This window comes from Vombatus ursinus, unplaced genomic scaffold (genome assembly GCF_900497805.2).
Source record: "Vombatus ursinus unplaced genomic scaffold, bare-nosed wombat genome assembly UNPS02015016.1, whole genome shotgun sequence".
In the NCBI taxonomy this organism is placed as follows: Eukaryota; Metazoa; Chordata; class Mammalia; order Diprotodontia; family Vombatidae; genus Vombatus; species Vombatus ursinus.
The window spans coordinates 78,081-89,524 of NW_020954794.1; positions in this window are offsets into that span (position 1 = coordinate 78,081).

An 11,444-nucleotide genomic window follows, 5' to 3' on the forward strand; every position below is an offset into this window, starting at 1 on the left:
TAGCTCTGTGTGTGTCATCTGTGGTTTCCACGAAATTCCCATTTAATTTCTTATGTCAAACTGCTATACATTGGAACTGAAATGGAGAAAGTTGTGATGTAGAAGGGACAGCTGTAATCTATTGCATCCCTATCTTGTTCTTAACAGAGGCACTTCCACATCTCTTTATTCTTCATCCTCCACATTCTCTCTTCCCCACCTTGGGATGAGCTCATGTACTCCAGCCCCCACATAAGGAGGGAGTCAGCTCCCATAGCTCCATATCTTGTACCTGGCTGCACTCCTTTAGAACTTCTGACAGACTTTCCCACCACGTCCTACAGTCTGGGGTCTTTGGCCCCAAATCTCTTCCTTTGGTATGCTGTCTTCCCCTTGAAAGTGTAAATGATAGGGGGACAGGACAGTCTTTCTTCTTTTCTATTTGAATTCCCAGGCCTTAACACAGATTAGGGCCTTAATAAATGCTTAGTGACTAGCGACTACCCAAACTCTCTGATTGAGGATCTTGCCTTTTATCTTACTTTAACAACTCTTCATGACCCAGACATCACCAACTTTTTCAGTCTTCTTAAACCTTACTTCCTGTTATCTACTCTGGAATCCAACGACACTAGTCTCCTTGTTATGCCAGGAAGAAGACATTCCATCTCTAGGCTCAGGGCATTTTCTCTGGCTCTCCAAAATGACTGGAATTTTCTGCCTACTCATTTTGGCCTTCTAGGTTCCTTCAAGTCTCAACTAAAATCCAACTGCTATAGTATAGGAAGCCTTTCTCAACTCCTCCTCATTCTAGTACCTTCCTTCTTTCATTTATATCCTGTATGCCAGTCTATCGCTTATGTGTACATATTTGTGTGCTTGTTGTCATCCCCATTAGACTGAGAGCTTCCTGCGGGCAGACACTGCTTTTTGGTTCTTTTTGCATGACCTCGACTAAGCACAGTGCCCTACACAGAGTAGGCACTTAATAACTGCTTATTGAAAAACTTCTTCCCACTGGATGCAACATCTCCAACTATTCTCCGTGGGCAGCTCTCCCACCTTGCAATCCCTTTCATTTGGGAAACAAGAAGTACTCAACTGTTGGATAGCTTTTGTGGGACAAGGCCAACAAAGGACAAATAAGGACCCAAAGGCTATAGGTTCCCAACTCCTGCTCTAGAAGCTGGGAAAGCTCAGAAGGGATATAGAAACTTTTGCACAAGCATTTCATTCATGAGCAACTCTTCTAGATCTCATTTGGGGTTTTCTTGGTAGAGATACTGGAGTGGTTTGCCATTTCCTTCTCCAGTTCATTTTACAGATGAGGAAACTGAGGCCAACAAAGATAAATAACTTGCTCAGGATCACACAGCTAGTGGCTGAGGCCAGATTTGAAATCATGAAGATGAGTCTTCTTGATTCTATGCCCAGTGCTCTATCTGATGCCGTATGGGCCCAAGCCGAGACCTTTGCCCCTTGCCCAAAAATGAATTTGGCTCCCTTTTGTCCATGCCCCCAGAAAACCCTTAACTTTTTTTGACCTCATTCTGGTCTCAAACAGTTACCTGAGGCTATATTCCACTAAATGGCTTTTCTTTAGACTGTCCTCATCTTGCTTTGAAAAGCTTAGTCCCACCTTTTGATCTTATTCAGATGCCTTTCAAATTTCAGATTTCCAATTCCTTTCATTATCTATTCTTATTAAAACCTCTCATTCCCATCCCAACTTCAATATCTATTCCCATTGTCTATTCAACTAAGCAGACATTCTAATCTTAATTCTCCCTAAAGCACCCAGACCCTCTTCCCAACCCCTCCTCTGGTCATCCCAAATTATGTGAGTGTATATAAGATCCACCCTGGCCCCCATTTAAATGCTGAGACTTTCTCATGCCCACTCATCCTTACAGGAGTCACCTGGCCTATGTGGTTTATCTCTAATAAACTTTTTCTCTGGCTGAAAGAAGATTCGGGTTGAATTCATTAAGGCAGAGCCCACGTGTTGTGATCTCAGGGTCCCAGCACTCCCAAACCTCTAATTTTTTTGGCAGTTGGGGTTAAGTGACTTGCCCGAGGTCACACAGCTAGTAAGTGTCAAGTGTTTGATCTTAAGCCAGATTTGAACTCAGGTCCTCCTGACTCCAGGGCTGGTGCTCTATCCACTGCATCACCTAGCTGCCCCTAAAATATTTATTAATTAACTTATTTTTAGTTTTCAACATTCATCTCCACAAGATTTTGAGTTCCAAATTTTCTCCTCATCTCTCTCCTCCCCTATTCCAAGACAGCTTGCATTCTGAGTACCCCTTCCCCCAATTGGCTCTCCCTTCTATCAATGACCCTCCTCCTTCTCTTATCTCCTTTCCCTTCTATTCTCCTGTAGGGGCAGATAGATTTCTATAATCCATTGCTTGTATATCTGACTTCCCAGTTGCATGTAAAAACAATTTTTAACATTTGTTTTTAGAACTTTGAGTTCCAAATTCTCCTTCCTCCTCCCCACCCACCCTCATTGAGAAGAAAAGCAATTTGATATAGGTTATACATGTGTAGTCATGCAAAATACTTCCCTCATAGTCATGTTGTGAAAGCCTCCATCCTATCCCACACCCTGTTTATTCTGTTTTCTCCTCTGATGCTGTCCCCAATCTGCCCTCCCTTCTATCATCTCCCCCTCTCTTATCCACTTCCTTCCTATTTTCCTGTAGGGTAAGATAGTGTGAGAAGTAAGAAATGATTATATTTCCATATAATGAAATAACTCTGGGTGAGGAGCTTCAAGAACCAGCTAAAATCAGGTGAAACTGGTAGTGTGGTTGGGGAGGCTGGGAGTAGGACAAAGGTTAAGCTTTACTTAGAGTTTCCATGCTTAATAGACTCATGAATACTAGCTTCTCCACCTCTGGTTGGAGTTAAGATGCCATTTTCTAAACATGCGATGTATGAAGAGGGGTGGAGACAATACCAAGCGGAACATGTGGTAGGTGTTTCAGGAAGTCGGGTTGATTTGATAAAATGGAGTCTCAGGCTATCTCCCTTAGTGCCTAGTACATAGCAACTGCTCAACCGATACTTTTGAATTGAATTGAACTGATTAGAATCGTGTCATGCTGCAATCATCTCTTTTAGAACAGATGTCTTCACCAAACAAAACAATGTCTAACTTGCATCCATTGCCATCCTTATTCTAAGTATTGCTGAGCACCCCAAAACTTGATTGCAACTAAAGGTTGTGAACTGTCCATGGTGACTGTGCTAATAGGATTCACTCTCAGGTCATGCAGCACTTAATCACTGAATGGATGCTGCCTCAGATAAACTGACACCTGGGACAGACCTTAGCTTAAAAAGGCCAAGGTCTTCCACTGTATCTGGGTCCATCTCTAGTCTTTCTGATATATATCTTGCCACTTGACCCAGATAGCTCTGGAGGAGAGACTGACTTTACACAGCCCTGCTTTGCTTAAATCCAATTCATTTGCAAGTCAAGACGTCACCATTCTGATGTCATTGATCCTCTTCAAGAAGGAAGGACAAACAAGAATCTGTGAGTGGAAGTAGCTGCCCCATTGCAGATCCAACTGGGCAGTTCCAGTTCTAGTTGAGCAATGCTGTTCTTTCCTTCCTTCCTTCTGCCCTTTCTCCCTTCCTCTGCATGGGAAATCATACATTTACATGTAGGTACTATGCTCAAAGGAATATAAATTTATTTTTTATAAGCTTTTATTTCATATGATATTTTCCCCCAATTACATGTAAAAACAATTTTTAACATGCGTTTTTAAAATTTTGAGTTACAAATTCTCTTCCTTCCTCCCTCCCCATTGAGAAGGCAAGCGCTTCCATATAAGCATATAATATAATAAATATAATACATGTGTAGTCATGCAAAACATTCATAATAGTCATGTTGTGAAAGAAAGCAGACAAAAACCCTCAAAAATAAGGAAAGTAAGAAAAAAGTATGCTTCAGTCTGTATGCAGACACCATCAGTTCTTTCTCTGGGAATGGTTAGCATTTTTCATTGGAAGTCCTTCAAAGTTACCTTGGATCATTTTATTGCTGAGAATAGCTAAGTCATTCATGGCTGATCACCTCACAATATTGCTGTTACTTTGTACACAGTACATTTCCCTTTGTATCAGCTCGTGCAAGTTTTTCCAGGTTTTTCTGAGAATATCCTGCTCATCACTTCTCATAGTACAATAGTATTCCATCATAATCACATACCACAAATTGTTCAGCCACGCCCCAATTGATGAGCAGTCACTCAATTTCTAATTCTTTACCCCTAGAAAAGAGCTGCTATAAATATTTTTATACATATAGGTCCTTTTCCTTTTTGTCTTTTATCTCTTTAGGAATACAGAACTAGTACTGGTATTGCTAGGTCAAAGGGTATGCATGGTGTTATAGCCCTTTGGGCATAGTTCCAAATTGCTCTACAAAATGTTTGAGTCAGTTCACAACTCCACCAACAGTGCATTAATGTCTCATTTTTCAAACATCCCCCTCCAACATTTGTCATTTACCTTTACTGTCCTATTAGCCAATCTAATCGGTATGAGGTAGTACCTCAGATTTATTTTCATTTACATTACTCCAATCAATAGTGAGTTAGAGTATTTTTTTCATATAGCTATAAATAGCTTTGATTAATTCATCTGAAAACTGGTCATATCTTTTGACCCTTTATCAATTAGGGAATGGCTCTTATTTTTATAAATTTGACTCCGTTTTCTATATGTTTGAGAAATGAGGCCTTTATCAGAGAAACTTGCTTCAAAAAAATTTTTTTACACTTACTGTTACTAACTATATTTCCCTATGCCCCCTATTTATTCTATTCTCTCTCTCCTTTCACCCTGTCCCTCTCCTCTAAAGTGTTTTGCTCCTGACTACCCCCTCCCCCAATCTGCCCTCCCTTCTGTCACCCCTCCCTTCTCTTATCCCTTGCCCTTCCTACTTTCCTGTAGGGTAAGCAAGATAGATTTCTATACCCAATTGTGTGTCTATGTTATTCCTTCTTTGAGCCAATTCTGATGACAGCAAGGTTCACTCCCTCCCCCTCACATCCCCCTTCTTCCCCTCCACTGCAAAAGCTTTTTCTTGCCTCTTTTGTGAGATAATTTATCCCATTCTACCTCTCCCTTTCTCTTTCTACCAGTACACTCCTCTCTCTCACACCTTAATTTTATTTTTTTGATATCAATTCTTCATATTCAACTCACACCTTTGCCATCTTTCTATATATACTCTCTCTAACTCTTGTAATAATGAGAAAAAGTCTTAAGAGTTACAAATATCATCTTCCCATGTAGGAATGTAAACAGTTTAAATTTATTAAATCCCTTATGATTTCCCTTTCCTTTTTACCTTTTTATGCTTCTCTTGAGTCTTGTATTTGAAAGTCAAATTTTCTATTCAGCTCTGGTCCTTTCATCAAAAATGTTTGAAAGTCCTCTATCTCATTGAATTTCCAGTTTTTGCCTTAAGGATTGTACTCAATTTTGATGGGTAGATGATTCTTGGCTGTAATTCTAGCTCCTTTGCTCTCCAGAATATCATATTCCAAGCCCTCAGATCCTTTAATGTAGAAGCAGCTAAATCTTGTTGTATCCTGACTGTGGCTCTGCCATACTTGAATTGTTTCTTTCTAGCTGCTTGTAATATTTTCTTCTTGACCTGGGAACTCTGGAATTTGGCTATAATATTCCTGGCAGTTTTCATTTTGAGATCTCTTTCAGGAGGTGATCAGTAGAGTCTTTCAATTCCTATTTTAGCCTCTGGTTTTAAAATATGAGGACAGTTTTCTTTGATAATTTCTTGAAACATGATGTCTAGGCTCTTTTTTTTTTAATCATGGCTTTCAGGTAGTCCAGTAATTTTTAAATTCTCTGTCCTGGATGGATTTTCCAGGTCAGTTTTTTTTCTAATGAGATATTTCACATTGTCTTCTATTTTTTCATTTTTTGGTGAGCTTTTGTATCTCTTTTGCCATTTGGCCTAGTCTGTTTTTTAAGGTGCTATTTTCTTCAGTTTATTTTTTGTGTCTCCTTTACCAAGATGTTGACTCTTTTCTCGTAATTTTCTGGCATCACTGACTTTTCTCTTCCCAATTTTTCGTCTACCTCTCTTACTTGATTTTCAAAACCCATTTTGAGCTCTTCCATGGCCTGAGACCAATTCATATTTTTCTTGGAGGCTTTGGATGTAGGAGCTTTGACTTTGTTGTCTTCTTCTGATTGTATGTTTTGATCTACCCCTTCACCATAGTACCTTTCAATAGTCAGAGTTTTTCCATTGTTTTCTCATTTTCCCAGCTTGTTAGTTGACTTTCAAGTCTTTGTTAAGGTAGGGCTCTGCTTCCAGGGTAGAGGGCACCCTTTCTCAAGTTTCAAGGGGTTTGTGCAACTGTTTTCAGAGACACTTAGAGGAACCTGTAAATTTTCAGTCTTTTCAAGGTGGTATTATCTAAAGGGAAGCGTTTATTACTCTCCTGGCCTGGTCTCTGGTCTGTGAGTGACCACAGGCACTTTATTCTGCCCTGGAACTGTGAGGAAAGTCCCCCCTCCACATTGTCTGCAAGCTTGGCTATGCTAGTATTCTTCCTCACCCTGGGATTTCCACCCAGGACTTGGATCTGAGTATGGGCAAAGCATTAGGGTCCTGCCTTACTGCTGGTGAAAAGATCCCTGTAATCTCCTTCTGATCAGTTTTTCTTACAATTGTCTATGGGCCAAAAGCTCTGGAAGCAGCCACTACTGCTGCCACTGTCACTGCCACTGCTCACTCAGGCACTCCCAAGGCCTGCTGCTGGTGTGCTGGGGCCTGGTCTGTGCTGGTGCAGCCTGTGCTGGACTAAGCTCCACTCTCACTGACTGTGAGGGACTGTCTGATGTTGGCAGCTGCCAGGTGGGCATTGTGGCAAGATTGGGGTAGAATCTGGGTATTTGGAAGTCGAGGCAGGGGCTGTGGTAGGCGGAGTTGTGATGAACTGGGATGGGCTGGGTACGGAGAAGCCCTGAGGCAGTGGGCAGTGCTATGTGAGATAAGCTGGGTACAAGGAAGTAGCCAGAGCATGTGCTCCTGAGGCAAGGGGTGGTGCCACGTGGGAGTGGGACGGCAGAGGACGAGTTCCCTTTGCTTAGTCCCCTCCCTATATGCAACGTCAACCCCAGACGCCTCCTTCCTGTGACCTTCCTGACTTCCTGGGTCCCTTTGTGTAGCGCTGACCCCAGACACCTCCTCCCGGTATCTGCCTGAATTGCTAGGTCACGTACTCTTTGTCTATGCACTAATCCCAGACGCCTCCATCCTGTATCCGGTCCTGGCCTCCTGCGTCACTCCCTCTCCCTTGGTGTGCTAAACTCAGACAGCCCCTTCCGGTATCTGACCCTACAATCATTGGCTAGTAGGCGGGCTGAGGAGGAGGGGCAGAGTAGGTACTGAGGAATGGTCATGGTTGGGAGTGCTCTCTTTTTGCTCCTGCTCTGTTGCTCTGGCCTTTCTGCTTGGCCTTGCTGTGATGGCTTGCTGTGATGGCCTCTGAACAAAGCTCTGGTGTTGGCAGCCTCCCGATGGGTCTGTCTCTGTGTGTGTACCCGGGTAGGCTCCAAAGACTGGTGAGTATGACTCTGGCAGCCTGCTCCTTATAGGAGGAGAGTACGGCGCGGCCGGCACAAGGTCGGAGCGGCTGGTACAAGTGGCACCCAACGTGGGGCGGAGGAAATAGGCCAGAGACCCCGTGGATCAGCTGGTCTGGTCGTGGGAAGAGAGACGAGACCCGTAGCCGATAGGGTGAAGGAAGGAAGATGGGACAGAAGTTTGTTAAGGTCCCGGATCGGGAGGTGCAAGGGAAAGAAGTATATAAAAGAATGAAAGAAGCGGAAATCAGTAGTGAGGAAGAATCAAGGAGTGAGACAGAATCAGGGAGTGAGACAGAGGACACTGGAAACAGGGAATGGGAGAATAAGCAAGAGAAAAGAAAGCAAGGCCGGGCAGGAGGGCGGGAGCGGGAGAGCAGGAGCAAAGAGAGAGCAGGAAACCATAGCAAGGAAAGCCACGCGGAGGGGCGGCCCCCTCCCCCACACTTATCCAAAGGAGGGAGGACCTGGGCCCCTTTAGAATCGGAGAAATTTAAGGAGTTAAAAGAGACACTAAATACAGTGTTTGCAGCTGTCTCCAAATGTGCCCTACAGGCTTTTAGTAAGATTCAGGCTTTGGGGAAACAAAGGCCCTCCATGACCAAGATTAAAAAAGGTCCTGATAAACCCTTCCCGGATTTCGTGGCCGCCTACAGGCGGCCGTTTGGAGAGGACTATCAGAAGTGCTGAAAACAAAAGAGACTAAATTGTACTATCTATGCGGTTCAAGGCGGTTCAGTTCAAGGCGCAATGCCGCCAGAAACCTGGTGGAGCCCGCCCCAAGGTAATTTGTTACAATTGTAACAAATCCAACCATTATGCTAAAGAATGCTGCAAGCCAGCCGGGAGGCGGGGCAAGGGGCCCTCCTCAACAAGCTTACCAGATGGAAGCTCCACACCCTCAGAATGCACCCTCGGGGCTGTATCAGGAATATCTCCGACTTCTACCCAGTGGTTCGGACTTCCCCTTTACAGCAAAGGAAATTTCCAAATAGACCCCGGAGATACAACCATAGTGCCAGTGACTGGGCTTAATTTTGCCCTCCAAGCAGCCCTCGTGGTGTGCCTTTCATTATATACCCCCGTTATTGTCCACACCATGGTTATTGCTCACCAGCCCCAGCAACAGATTATAGTAACTAACCCACATGATTCGGCAGCTTACATAGACGAAGGGGAGGTAGTGGCTCAAGCCCTCCCCCTGCTGGATAGCCACAATAATGATATTAATTGGGTACAACAAACAGAATACAGTAAGCCATGGGCAACTATCCAAATTAAGGGGCAATCCTTCAAGGGATTATTAGACGCAGGAGCTGATCGTTCTGTCATCTCATGACTATTTTGGCCCCCCTCTTGGCCAGTCCAACCTGATGCCACAACGATCAATGGGGTCGGAGGGGCACAACAAGCATGGGTATCAGCAGAGGATCTGCCCTGGCAATTCGCAGATAAACAAGGGACCATCCGACCCCTAGTAGTTACGGGTTTGAGATACAATTTATGGTGAAGGGATATTTTGAAGGCTTGTGGGGCATCTGTTTATATACCACCCCCGCAGGATTTTTAATTGGGGCCTTTGGGCAACAAGAAAAATTTTCTTGTATCAGACCCACTCCTCTAACATGGAGATCTAATAACCCAGTCTGGGTACCCCAATGGCCCCTCCCTGCAGAGAAAGCCCAGGCTTTACGTGATATAGTGCAGCACCAGTTACAGGCGGGGCACATTGAGCCCACATCCAGCCCCTGGAACAGCCCAGTGTTTGTAATAAAAAAGAAATCAGGGAAATTTCTAATGTTAATAGATCTCAGGGCAGTTAACACCACCCTACAGCCCATGGGAACCCTACAGCCTGGCCTCCCCTCCCCTAATTTAGTGCCTTCTGGATGGCCTGTGACAGTCATAGACATCCAAGATTGTTTTTTCTGTATCCCATTATCCCCAGAAGATACAAAGAGATTTGCCTTTACCATACCCACTACCAATAATGCAGGACCAGATTTAAGATATCAGTGGAAGGTCCTGCCCCAAGGAATGTGCTGCAGTCCCACCTTATGTCAGGCTTATGTGGGGAGAATGCTGGACCCTATCAGGGACAAATGGCCTAAAGCCACAATACTTCATTAGATGGATGATATTTTATTAGCCACCAGCAGTGATGAGACACTAGCAAGATTAGTAAAAGAAACCGTCTCTGCACTTGCTCATTATGGTTTGGTGGTGGCCCCTGACAAAGTCCAACAAAATTACCCACTCACATACCTAGGCCTTAGTATGGAGGCTGTTTCTATTAGCAATCAAATTCCTGAACTAGGGCTTGACAAGATAACCACCTTGAATCACTTCCAAAAGTTAGTGGGATAGATCCAATGGCTCAGGGCTCGCACACCCATTCCTCCTGCTGTAATGCAGCCTTTATATGATATCTTAAAAGGAAATTCAGATTTAAACTCCCCTTGGGCATGGACTCCTGCTGCTAAGGCAGCAGTGTCCCAAATGGGACACCCTCTACAACCCCCTCTACATTCTCCATGTTTATTCTCATCAGTCCACCTCAGGAGGCATTTTTGAAGGCAATGATGTAGCAGATCATGCCTTACAGTGCTCCCTACTGCCAGTCCTCACCCCTCCTGAACAAGCCCATGAATTTTTACACCTACCAGCGAGCTCCCTGAGATGCCTGTATGGTTTAACTCGTGAACAGGCTCAACAAATTGTGAGGCGATGTGTGCGCTGTGTTCCTTTTCTCCCCCCTCCACCCAGAAAGGGGATTAACCCACGAGGTCTTTTTCCCAATGACTTGTGGCAAATGGATGTTACTCACCTTGGCCGTGTCACTATCCATGTCTGCATTGATACTTTTTCCAAATTTATAATGGCCACTGGATCCAGTAAGGAGAACACCCCATCAGTTATTAATGCTAAATTAAATGGGACCCCAAAGGTAGAATAGAGGTCTCCTCGGTCAATCAACAGAGCCCTTTTTGTGTTATACACCAAGGTCCCAAATTATTAGAATTTGTATATGCAAAGAAGGCTCACAAGGTACTGCCAAATTATTATGAGATATTAGGGGAACTAGCCTTAGCTGCAGTACAAAGGGCTGTCCACTTGTCTGGACAGCGACCTTTACTTTACTTACCTTTTGAACCTGGGCAGCGAGAAGCCATTATGCAAACCTATTGGTCTTGGGCACATTGCTCCCAATGGGCCAAGATAAGTCCCCATTCCTCCTGCCTGCTTCTCCCCATGCTAGAGCAAATAACCTTACTACCACCCCAACGAAAGGTTTTGGGAGAACCTGTTCAAGGCTCAAATGTTTTCACTGATGCTACAAAAAACTATAAGGCCTCTATTTATCATGAGGCCTCCAAGGAAATAACAGTATTAGAAACCCCCTATGACTCTACCCAGAAAAATGAGCTCTTTGCCATCCTCCATGCTTGCCGTAAACATCCTGAGCCTATAAACATAATCTCTGATAGTCTATTTGCAGTAAAGGTTCTTAAATGCATAGAGGACACCGTCCTCCAACCTCATAATTCCACCATATCCTCTCTCCTGAGGGAATTACAGCAAATTTTGTTGCAGCGAAACAACCCCCTCTACATTCTCCATGTTTATTCTCATCAGTCCACCTCAGGAGGCATTTTTGAAGGCAATGATGTAGCAGATCATGCCTTACAGTGCTCCCTACTGCCAGTCCTCACCCCTCCTGAACAAGCCCATGAATTTTTACACCTACCAGCGAGCTCCCTGAGATGTCTGTATGGTTTAACTCGTGAACAGGCTCAACAAATTGTGAGGCGATG